This window comes from Ambystoma mexicanum, chromosome 11, assembly GCF_040938575.1.
Source record: "Ambystoma mexicanum isolate Mex_15411 chromosome 11, UKY_AmexF1_1, whole genome shotgun sequence".
NCBI classification, from domain to species: Eukaryota; Metazoa; Chordata; class Amphibia; order Caudata; family Ambystomatidae; genus Ambystoma; species Ambystoma mexicanum.
Genome location: NC_090934.1, coordinates 320014218 through 320027705, shown reverse-complemented (window position 1 = coordinate 320027705; position 13488 = coordinate 320014218).

Sequence of the window (13488 nt, the reverse complement as noted above, 5' to 3'; positions counted from 1 at the left end):
GAGCGAGATTGAAGGGGATGTACTTAAAATCCAAAAAATACTTCCCAATTACTTTCAGAGTGCCGGAAGGAAAAAAACCTCTAACAGATCTAGTTTTTCTCCTAACCATTTAACTGACCCTAATGAAGCATGTAAACAGCCTACTTTTGTACCAACAAAAAAGGCTTCTCTGCTAACTGATCCAAATGAAGCGTGTAAACAGCCTACTGTTGTATCAACTAAAAAGGCTTCTCTGCTTTATTCAGAAACATTACTAAAAAATCCTGGGACTGTCCCAGCCACTAACTTTATCAATGTACCAATTATTCAAAATGGAAGAGGAAAACTTACCATTCTACCTAACGATTCATCTAATGGTAAGCCTTTTTCACAGAATGAGTATGTATCTGGTGTTCCTGTTTGTGTTGTACAGCAAATCGACAAACAACCATTGCAGTGCAGGAATCCTGTTGCTTCAAATATGCAGGAATCTATGCGTAATGCTCTCGAAGCAGGGATTCCTCCACTTGATATAATCAATCAGCTTTTAAATACTCAAGCGTTTGGGAGAGAAACCAATACTCAACAAAATTCAATGTACTCTCCGCTTGTAAATGCCCCTTCAGTTACACATTATAAGTTCTAAGAATCTGCTGTTAGATCTTTATGTGAAGATCCAACTGATTTGAAAAGCATTTTAAACATCAATGATCACATGCTTGAAGTACAGGGCCTCACCAATGTTGTCTCCATGTGTAGTACACAGTTGGCACATGAAAAAACTGCCGACGCTCTGCCTTCACATTCAAATGCCAATAATAAGAAATGCATTAACATGATAGGGCTTGAAGGCAAGCAGGAAATACTATGTGGGGCTCAGATCAACAGAAAATATCTTTTAGATCTTCTCTATGTAATTCCAAGTCTGAGAATTGTACCATCTAGCGATATTGATTGCATTGCATTAGCTCCATATAATAATTTCCAAAAGACATGCCATCTGTTCTCTGAACATGTATTGAAACTCATATGGTCATTTGGAAGGGAGCTTCATGAAATGGGATTTTCATTATTTACATTTAACGATGAAAAATTGGCTGATGAATTCTTAAATGTTAATCAGCATTCTGAGTCAAAGTAGCAAAAAACGAATGGTGATTTGACAACTAGTGCAAAAACTGAAAAATTGTGTATATCCCAACTACTGACGATTGCTCGCACTAATAGTGAAATGGCATGGTTAGAACCATTGTTAAAAACAATATTTGCGGCAAATCCCGACTTTCATCATAAATCAAGGAGAAGACAGTTCTTACCGTACTGTCATGGAACTCTTGTGGCTTTAGTAATATTCCGATTTGGTTTTCTTCCCTTGCAAAATTACCATCAATTTTATTGCTACAAGAAACAATGAAAATGGATCCACTAGTTATCTCAGATTACCATTCATATAGCTCTCTTGCCTCAAAAGGTGTTGGAGGTAGGCTCTTTGGTGGCCCAGCCATTCCAATTAACAATGCTGTTGGTTGTAGGATAACCTTGGTGTATTCATCTATTCATATTTTAGCGTTAACTTTATGTCTGAATAAGCATGAGGCAAATGTAATCCTAATCATTGGCCCTCATTAGGACTCCGGCGGAAAACCATGGTGCAATTAGCACCATGGTCGATGCCGGAGTCCGCCATGGCGGAATGGGGAATTACCACCCCATTCCAAGGTTGGCGGGGCGGTAATTCCCCATGACACCATGGCCCTTCCCCATTCCCATTTTTGCCCCATAGGGCATAATGGGAATGGGGAAGACGGTAAGTACGGTACCGCAAATTGCGGTACCGTACTTACCCCGAGAGTCCCTTTGCGGGCCCCTACTTTAACGGCTGGTCTAGACCAGCCGTTAAGGTCGGGTCCCGCAAAGGGACCTCGTAGTAAGGTGTTAAGGGTTTATCGGTGCCAACACCTTTCACGGTGCCGTTAACCCCTTAACGCCAGGGTCCTAATGAGGGCCATTAACTTGTACTGCAATCCCCTGAAATACTTTAAATTGGAAAATCTAGATGATCTAGATTTCTGTTTTGAACAAGTCTCAACCCTCTACTCTAATTACGATACTATTGTAGGAGGTGACTTCAACTCTCAATGTAATGATCCGCTTGCTTATCACCATGTTTGTAATCAAGCAAAAACAAATAGCCGGAAAAGAGGAGCAGTATTCCGTGACTACTTTGAGAATTGGGGCATGTCCTTTGTCAAATTCAGTAAGTCTTCTAACATACATCCCTGGGAAAGAGGTAATATTGGTTCAGTGATTGATTATTTTTGTGTCTCCGATTCTTTGCTGTCCAGCATTGACTGCGGCAAGATTTGTGTCATTGATTACAGTGATCACGCCCCCATTGATCGTCATACTTCTCTTGATACTGACCAATGGTTCTCTAACCATTGTCTTCTCCCGATTGAAACCAAAAGGGATAACATTTCCTTGAGATGGAATCCTATTTTATGTAGGAAACTAGCAGAGCATGTGCAAAACCATCTTAAGTTCGTGATTAACTGCGATTTAACTAACTCATACTTTACTGACTACTTGAATCTGCTTATTAATGACTGCATTGAAGATGCTCGCAATCAATTTAGAACCAAAATTCTCCCTTCTGAGTCCACTCATAATCATAAATTCAATTACAAAATCAAAATGTTGAAAAGATCTAAAAATTGTGATATTAGAAAGTTTGAATTAGGGAATCCACCAGTTTTTCAATATATGTTATAAAAAGAAGCATATTGTTCAAGAATATAAATTTAAAATTAAAGGAATTCATTTAGAGCAATACAACGAGCAAAACTGCAATATGATCAAAGCTATTTGTTGTCACAATTCACGCAACATCTGGACTGCGCTTAAAAAAGGAAATGCGCCAGACAGATTGAACAAGTGCGAAATAAATGCTGAAACATGGATTTCCTATGTTAAAAAAAAATATACGCTACCTGCCCGTTTTGCTAAAACAGATGTTGATTCAGATCCGCCTCCTCCTCCTACTCACTTTGTTTGGTCCACACATGACATCATGTGGGCCATTAAAAAATTGTCCAACTCCCGTGCTCCAGGCCATGACGGGATTCCACCTTGTGTTTACAGATCTGACCCTATTTTTTGGAGCAAAATCTTAAAGATCAAATTTGATAGCATTCTCCAAAAGCGCAATATTCCGATGTCGTGGGTCACCTCTATCCTAATACCTCTCTACAAAAAAGGTGATTCCAGTTTACCTGAGAACTACAGACCTATCTCTTTGACAGATGCAGCAGCAAAGGTTTTTTCTCGATCTTGGTCATCCTTGATTTAGAAAAATATCTAGCCCTTCATAAGATCTACTCAAAATGTCAAGTTGGTTTCAGGCGCCAGATGGAAACATCTTTAAATGCCACAATAAGGGCCCATCTGATTGCTGGAGTTAAAGGAAAGGAACTAAGTACCATCTATATTGCCTCCATCAATATGTCATCTGCATTTGATACTGTCGTTCGTCATGTCTTATGGAACAAAATGTGTAAGTTTGGTATTCCTGAATATTTCATACATTGAATTACCACATTTCAGACCAACACATCATGCAACATTCGTCTGACTCAGGGGGATCTCTGACTGAATCTGTTCATCTTTACCTTGGACTAAAGTAGGGCTGCAATTTTGTAGCTCTGCTTTTCAATCTGTATCTCTCGGACATAGACAATAACTGGGAATCAGCTATTACGTATCCTGCAAGGCTATGCTCACTAAGAATACACTGGCTAGCTTTTGCAGACTCCAGCTGGTCTTCAATCTAAACTAGACATATTCTCAGAGTTCGCCTACAAACACAATCGTGTGCCTAACTCCTCAAGACCCATGTAATGATCTTCAAATCCAGCAATAAACTTACGAAATTTAGCAGGCGTATTGGAGATATAGCTATTCATGAATTAAATGATACCATCTATTTGGGATACCGCCTGAGTAACGTGACTACTATCAACTCATGGGTTGACTACTTAAATCATAAAGCCAGACCTCTTCTGAGTCAGATGAAAAATATTTTTTCTAAATTGTGCAAATTTTCAATTATACCGTTATTTGAATTTTTTACTTTAAAAGTAGAACCAATTCTCTTATACGCATTAGATATTTGTCTTGGTAATCTGCATAAACACCTGGACTCTTTACTGGGCAGCTTAGTTAAAAAAGCTCTTCGTCTGTTGCCAGCAATTCCCAACTGTATGATGAGACACAAGCTGGGTCTTACTTCTTTATCAACTAAGTTAACATGGCGTGCTCTATCTAATTATTCTAAAATTCTTAATTGTCCCGATAATTCACTTTATCAGGATTTTTTTGATTTCGAAAAGGGATTCTCTTCTAGTTTCATTACCAATTATTATGCAGCTATGGATAAAACTTTAATAAGTTTAAGTGTTTATAGTGATGACTTGTATAGGCGTCCAAACCATGTAAAACAAAAACTATTTGACAATGATTGGTGTAATACCATCGATGAAATTACTACATTGAGCTCATACAAGGAATATGCTAAATTTCCTCATAAAAGAGATGGTTGTAGAGTCTATTTTAGGATGTTTCCATGTAACATAACTAGGATGTACTATATGCACTTCAAATTAAACCAGTATCACACTCTTGAATGGACAAAATACTGGGGAATTAGAAATGAAAATCGGGGCATCTCTAATTGTCGGTTTTCCAAATGCACACAACAGAATGAAACCTTAAAGCACCTGATTCTAGAGTGTCCTCATTTTAGGGATGTAAGGACAAAGCTTTTTTTAAAGATTTATTAATGTGAATTATGTTGATTGTATGATCTCACTTTGGAGTCGCCTTATGCAAGGAAATGAGAAAGCACACATTTTTGCTTTAGTTGATTTTCTAAAAGTAATTGAAAAAGAGATTCTGGGCCTCATTACACGGACGGCGTTAAGGGTTAACGGTCACCGTTAATGGCAACGGTGACCGTTAACCCTTACCGCCGTACTACGAGGTCCCTTAGCGGGTTGGTGCTTTAACGCCTGCTTTTTGCAGGCGTTAAAAACCAACCCGCTAAGGGACCTCGGAGCTAATTACGGCACCGCAAAATTGCGGTGCCGTAATTAGCGCCTTCCCCATTCCCATAGAGCCCTATGGGGCAGAAATGGGAATGGGGAAGGGCAATGGCGGAAGGGGGATTTACCGCCCCACCGACCTTGGAATGGGGCGGTAAATCCCCTTACCGCCAAGGCGGTGCCGGTAATTTACCGGCATGGTCCAGTGTGCTAATAGCACCCTGGATCACCGCCTTCCGTGTAATGAGGCCCTCTGTTACTTTAATGTCATATTCCTCTTTTCATTTAAAAAAATCTTTTTTAATTAATGTGTTTTAAAAAAATGTAATGTTTTGTAAAATTATTCCAATATGTAATGTTGTTAAAGTTTTGTAAAGGTTCTTTGAACCATATACAAAAAAAAATAAAAATAAAAAAAGAACATACTGGGCCTCATTCCGAGTACGGCGCTAACCAATGGTGCTATTAACGCCTTGGTTGACGCCGTACCCGGACCGGCAGCGCCTTGGTGGATGGCGGAATTACCGCCCCATTCCAAGGTTGGCGGGGCGGTAATTCCCCATTCACCAAGGCTCTTGCCCATTCCCAAATGAGCCCCCAAAGGGCTCAATGGGAATGGGGAAGATGCAAATAACGGTGACCGTTCATTACGGTCACCGTTATTAGCTTGGAGGCCCCTTTGCGCCCTCGACTTTAACACCTGCTCAAAGCAGGCGTTAAGGGCGAGGGCGCAAAGGGAACTCGGAGTATGGCGGTAAGGGATTACCGCCACCGGTCTCGTTACCGGTGGCCGCTATCCCTTAACGCCATATTCGGAATGAGGCCCACTGTCATTTTTCCCATCTGCTATAAACAACTATCACTTCCAAACCTGTCTGCTGTCTATTTTTTTTTACACACACACAGCTATCTAAAAAATTATAATATTAAAAGATGGAAGAAATAACAGTATAATTGTAGAAAAACACTTAGTAGTGTATTATAAAATTACACACAGCCAGGATCATGTTATGCATCTCCATACACTCACACAGATAGACCGTATCGTTGAAAAGATCCCAGCTGAAATAACACCACTGCCTATAAATCACATTATTCTGCTTTATTACCCATACCTTCACAAATGCATACATTCCATGCTTTTCTATACAGTTTCTGCCATTTACCTTAAAAAACTGCAAAATAAGTATATCATTAGTTCTTCTATCGCCTAACATTCAATAACACAGACTTGAGAAACCAAGTGAGTTTCATACACTTAGAATTCCACTCATTTACAAAGCATGTTGAACTAACATGTTGTAAGTAAAATATAAAGCCTGCACATAGTCAAACGAAACTGCATTCACACACTAGGTTCACTTATCAAACAAGAATACTACTACAAAAACATAAAAATAAACGTTTAAATTAACATCAGTGCTATAAACACACAAAATTACTAACTTCTTTCTTTTACAACTGCAGCGAAGACCACTCTCCTGAAAAGCAGCAGCATCTGAGGTACAAACAACAACTCAGAAGAAACCTGCTCATTCCAAACAAAAAAAGTAAGTACAATAATACCATAATATTCTTACTGTTACTCAAACTCACTGTGCAGTTGATTCATGGAATTTGTGCGCCGAAAAACAGAGATGTGTGCACCATTCTGCCCACAAATCCCCATTTGTTAAACAGGGATTAACAGGCAGAATGGCACACAAATCCCCATTTTTCGACGCACAAATGACATAACTCAGCCACTAGAATGTTATTATTACAGAACAAAGAACTGTTTTAATTCTATACCATTAAATTTAGTATTAGTGTTTCTCCTCACCACTAGCTTACTTTGTACTGTCATCTGAACCCAAATATAGTAACACACAAATACAAGAATAGCCTTCCCAACTACTTGTAGCTCCCAATGCACAATAACACACCACCACATACATCATTACCATCATACTCAGACATTCATGCACACATACATGGCAGAACAGGCCATCCCATACCTTCTTTTTTTATAACAGACCCCAAAGAAAGCCTACCAAGAACCAAGTCCATAGAAAGCAACCAGAAGTAGAGCAAATGAAAATAAAAATGTCCACAATAAACATCCATCTCTAGCAGAATTTGTACAAAAGGTTAAAACAAAAGATCTAATAGAGTCATTAAGCGAAACAAAACAAGCTTCCAGTACAAAAACCTGTCCTCCTCTTTCAAAATGTAAAACGAAACAGAAAGTGATTAACAACAATTCAGCTACTACTACTGCTAACACTGCTCCTATAAATGTTGATGTAGTGGCAAGTAACCATACCAAAAAAAGTATTTTATAAAAGATGGTCCGCAACAAAGTCCTACACAATCTTATAAAAACAGGAGAGAAATCATGCACAACCCTTAAAACCTACCGTAAAAAAAAAATGTTTAGAAGCTTTGATAGACAGTGCAATCCTTTTCAAAAGGAAGTTATTTATTTTAGTGTTAAACAGAATGAAATCATTAACAAAACTAACTACTAAATTACAAAAAAGACTTCTCAATAAACGGAATGTCAACAAAAATAACTTCTTAAATATCTGTGGTGAATGGAGTCACACCACAAGCACAGAACCATATTTCAATGAAGAAGCATACAAACAAAAGCAAACAAACATGATTGCCATACATAGCAGAAGAAGAGGCTATGAAAAACGTAAAAATACCATTATGAGATAAGAAATTCTGCTTACAAAAATGTCCCCAGAAAATTCAGTATCACCTCTCCATTTAACTCAACCATAACATCCAGTATACAAATGGCTGTTCAAGTCAATATTTCAAATCTTTACACCAGTTCCTCAATGAGTATGTAAAAGGCAAAGACAAAATCAAAATGAAACTACTACAAAATATGGATACCTGTCCAGTGCGCAAACACACAGGACTACAAGGACATTCATAAGCCTGCATTTCAGGACCTGTTTGCAAAAGCACCTTCCATCATATCAAAATGATATCAACACATCATACAACTATAAGAAATCTAGTCTATGAACTGTACTATGCTAAAAGTCCTGCTTTAGAACTAGCCAATTTAAATAGCAATCCTCTACATGGTACAGCCAAAGACCTACTTCAAGAAATAGAGCATATCCAGAGAAAATATTTTGGAAGTGAAAACCACTTACAAAAAGCAATGCCTTTACAACAGACTAACAACAATTGCACAGATGGCAACCTTATAGTACACACATACAAAAAAGAAATACTAACATTTCAAAGTACATCCACTGAAGCACCAAACCATGTGTGTGTGTTGCCGCAGAACTTTTTATAAAAGTAACACAAAAAACTGTAGACGTAATATACAAAATAGAAGACAATGAAGATTCCAATGGTTTGAATTAGCTCTGTACCCTATAGCAGAAAACAAATTTGAAATAACTGACCCCTTAATACTTTGCACTTACTGCACTACAAAACTTGATAACAACCAAACTCCTTCACGTGCTATCACAAATAACTTGGAATTCCCACTACCAAAACCCCTGGAACAACTCAATTTATATGAGAGCATCATAATTCAAACAGTGCACCCATCTCAAGCAATAATACACCATCAACCAAAAACAGCAAAATTAACTCCCTCTGAATTAGTGAAAGGCATTTGTGGAAAAGTAGTTTATTTACCATTAGATCTGAAAGAAAATGTGAACACTCTGGGAGTGCAACGTCCAATAGAGCAATCTTTAATAGTCTTAGTACATGGTGTACCTACAAAAGACAAAATAAAATGGCAACAACTCGTAGACTTACATAAAGTTAGTCAAGCCTTGGAATATCTAAAAGACAATAATGAATACTACAAAGAAATTAATATTGAAGAAAAAGAAGGAAACCACTAAAATAATTCAAGAGTAACCAGAAACGGGCCAATTTGAACTTCTAGATCCTGCTACACTATCCAATATGTTAGACCATTATACAATTCATCCATTACATTCTAATGACAACATAGATGATGCACTAGAAACATACCAAATGCGACAAACCAAAGGATCACCAATCAGCATATGGGAAAAAAGTATAGAAGCACGTGCTTTTCCTCTACTCTTTCCTACTGGAAAAGGAGCAAGGTACGATGATAGACCCATTCAGATAACAGCATCAGAATACCACTTAGACAAAATGTGGAATACATATTCCACCTACTCTTTGAAAGTGAACTAGCAACTCTATTCTACTGAGTTGCGCACACATTGAAATCAGGTACCCAATTTCAAAATATGTCATCTACACAATTACTACAAAAAGTGGAAGCAAAACATGAGGTTCTACAATCAAGCATTACAAATCTGTTAGCAAACATGTGTGGTACTAAGGAGTACTGGTTCAGACATCACAGAGATGTACGTTGTATGATTAGAAACCTTGGCCCGCCCACTTGGTTTGTTACATTAAGTTGTGCAGAATATGCATGCGAAGATTTACATGATTTCCTATGCATAGCAAACAAAACAAAACAAACATTGATATACTAACACCTGGAGAACTTTGCTCTCTAGATCCTGTTAATGTTTCAAGATATTTCCATCATCGCTTCATTGCTATGCTACACTTTATTTGTAATAAAATTGTTCCTCCCCTCGGAGAAGTGCGACACTTCTTTTGGAGAAAAGAATACCAAGCCAGAGGAGCACCACATATCCACATGCTTTTATGGATTAAAGATGCTCCTAAATTTGGTGAAGACAGTGGGCCTCATTACACGGAAGGCGGTGAGCCATGGCGCTATTAGCGCCATGGCTCATGCCGGTAAAATACCGGCACCGCCTTGGCGGAAAGGGGATTTACCGCCCCATCACAAGGTTGGTGGGGCGGTAAATCCCCCTTCCGCCATTGCCCTTCCCCATTCCCATTTCTGCCCCATAGGGCACTATGGGAATGGGGAAGGCGCTAATTACGGCACCGCAATTTTGCGGTGCCGTAATTAGCTCCGAGGTCCCTTAGCGGGTTGGTTTTTAACGCCTGCAAGAAGCAGGCGTTAAAGCACCAACCCGCTAAGGGACCTCGTAGTAAGGAGGTAATCGTTAACGGTCACCGTTACCATTAACGGTGGCCGTTAACCATTACCGCCTTCCGTGTAATGAGGCCCAGTGATTCCACTGTTTAAAAGTTTATCATAAAATATGTTACTTGTGAAATTCCATCAGAAGCAACAAATAGTGATCTTCATGCACAAATTGTACAATTTCAAAGACATAAATGTGGGAAATATCTTCGTCGCAAATACAAAAACAAAGGGAAATACTACACCAAATGCTGCTTTGGTTTCCCTAGACCAGTTACAGAAACAGGTGAAGTGAACAACTTCATGTCTTCAGTTAGACATAGTGTTAAAGGTAAATCACCTAAGAACACATATTACATAAAAAGAATAGAAGAAGCAAAATATATCAATGATTACAATACAATCATTGCCATCGTATGGAATGCAAACATGGATGTGCAGTACATTGCAGACAATTCCACTGCAGTTGCACAGTATGTTACAGAGCCTACGTAACCACAGCAGAAAAACAGAGCTGCAAGACCTCTGGAGTGACCTATCATCGGACAAAACACTGTCTCAGAAATTGTACAGCTTAGGCATAAAAATGCTCTCCCCTAGAGAATGTGGCTGCTATGAAGCTGCAGATTGTTTAACATGTTTATATGTTTATATGTTGTCATATGATTTGAGAGCTCTTTTTCTGGATTTAGCAGGACCAAGACGTAGCCATATTATATTTTCAGATTTTCCATATAAAGCAGTACTGGTTAAACGATCTGCAGCTTCATAGCAGCCACATTCTCTAGGGGTGAGCAAAAATGATCCCAACAGCCAAGACATTTTGAAAAACAATTTACTAGACACATACTACCCAAACAGAAGTATCACTTTGGAAACCATGTGTCTAAACCACATAGCCCAAAACTTCACATACAAAAATAATATAAAACCTGATGAAAATAAAAGTAGATACAGAGTGACAAATTGTGATGGTAGCTTAGTGAAACTTATCAAAAGAAGCTTAATTAATCATATTAAATTGTCATTAAAAACTCCTCAACATAAAGAACTATATTACATGTCCCTGCTACAACTTTTTAAACCATGGAGAAAAGAAGAAGAGATACTAGATATCTATGACTCTTATGAAGACGCTTTCAAAGCAAATGAAAGCACTATAACCAATGTAAACTTTACACAGTAAAAAACAATGTTGCACAATGAACAGCAACACGAAGAAGAACCCCAGGCCCTACGGCCTATGGCCATGCACCCAAGACTCTAGGCCCTGACCACAACCACCGCAGCATATCACACCCATGGTGGCTTTTAACTCAGTATCAAAACCATAGATTCAAACATTTTAACTGCGGCATATAGTCAATTTTAATGTCTGCTAACACTGCGCGTGTCCTTAGAACAGTTTCAACTTGCCTGCGCACAGCAAGGACGGGAATACTATCTTTAGGACACCCCTCATTTTAACTAATTACGAACATCCCGCACAGTGCGGGCATGGCAAATACATCAGTAGCACCTGCCACCTAAACAAATCCAGTATTTCACCCATCTCTTACTCCCCAAACCTCCCCAACCACTCTTGCACACCAAAACACTCCCCAAAACAGCATTTCGCCTCTGTTCGCCGCCGCGCTGTCGGCGGATCCAAGATGGCGGGCGCATCGGAAGAATCTGACGCACATCACGCCTCACTCCAGCCAATCTGCGGACACATTGCATGTCCGCGGACATGGCGTGAGCCGATTAGCCAATCGGTGTCCTGCCCGAGGAGCGAACAGGGAAGTGTCTCTGCGGAGTGGACATAGATATCAAACATTTTATTTTTTTAGACCTACTTTTTAATCGTTTTCAAGAAAACTACTGGACAGATGTTCACCAAATTTACAAAAGCACGCTTTCGGGACCAAGCCGCTGCTCCTGCCGCAAATTTGGTGAAAATCCGTCCAGCGCTTTGGGCTGTAGGCAGGCACAATGTTTTTCCCCCATTCAGTCTATGGGAAAAAAAGAAATTTGGGACCTCCTATAACTTTCCCCCCCTGGACCAAACTTCACCAAACTTTGCAATAAAGGTCAGAGCGGGCCATATACTTTTTTTTGCAAAGTTTGGTGTGGATTCGTCCAGGGAGAGCGAAGTTATAAGCCACCGAAAAAGTGTTCTTCTTATGGGATTAGCAATTTAACCATAACTACACAGCCACTAGCGTCACTAGCGTGGCTGTGTAATATATATATATATATATATATATATATATATATATATATATATATATATATATATATATATATATATATATATATATATATATATATATATATATATCCTCTGAGCTTCTATAAGTGTACTTTGAGGTGCTTGGTAGCCAAGGCATAGCCAGTTGCCAAGCCCCAGACCATGTGATCAGTGGCCATAGCCTCAGGGAATGGTCGGTGGTCAATGTTTATAGGTTTAAAGTGCCATGGGCTGCAATCTATCCCTAGTAGTCACTGGGGTTATTTGTGGTCCTGTACAGAAGGGATGTGAGCAAGCAGTTCGTGCTGGCTCACCCTTTTGGGGTAGGACCAAGCCTGATTTGCATATGGCCTTTCCCCTTTCTCTGAAGGCTTGGCAGGATGATGATGTATGGTCTGGATGGTTGCCCAGAACAATTGTAGAGGTTTAAGAATATTTCTAAACCTTCCAGTCATCACCTCATTCGATTTACTATATTGTATTTATGTACATTCTTCTTATACTAGGAATTAAATGTAGTTTAACTTTAATGTTTTTTAGAACGTATGCATTATAATTATAAAACAAAAAATATATGTACACATACGAACTGAGGGGGTAATTCATATAATTTGGCACACAAGTGGTGCACGCGGCTGGCCCAGTGTCCGCATGCGGCAGTCTGTGCCAGCCGCGTGCGCCAAAATCCATTTTCACGCACAGCATATTAATGGATTCTAACATCCATAACGATCTGTGGTGCAGAGTGGCGCAGCGAACCTGCAGCAGTGCCAGTTACGCCCCCAACCCCGCCTCGTGCGCCATGAACAGCACACAAATCCCGTACATGGCGCACAGGACAGTGGACCAGCATACAGCCCCCCAAACCACGAAAACGTCTGTAAAACTCCCCGCGAACCCTCCGAATACACGAACCATGCACGCATCAGGGTGCGCGTGGTGAATCACACACGACAGGCCCTGTGCGAGCGGGGTACATGTATTTCAGGGGTGCGTGTAGAGAATCACACGCGAGAGGCCTTGTGCGAGCGGGGTACGTCTATTTCGGGGGTGAGTGTGGAGAATCACACGCGACAGGACCTGTGCGAGCAGGGTATGTGTATTTCGGAGGTGCGCGTGGACAATCACACGCGACA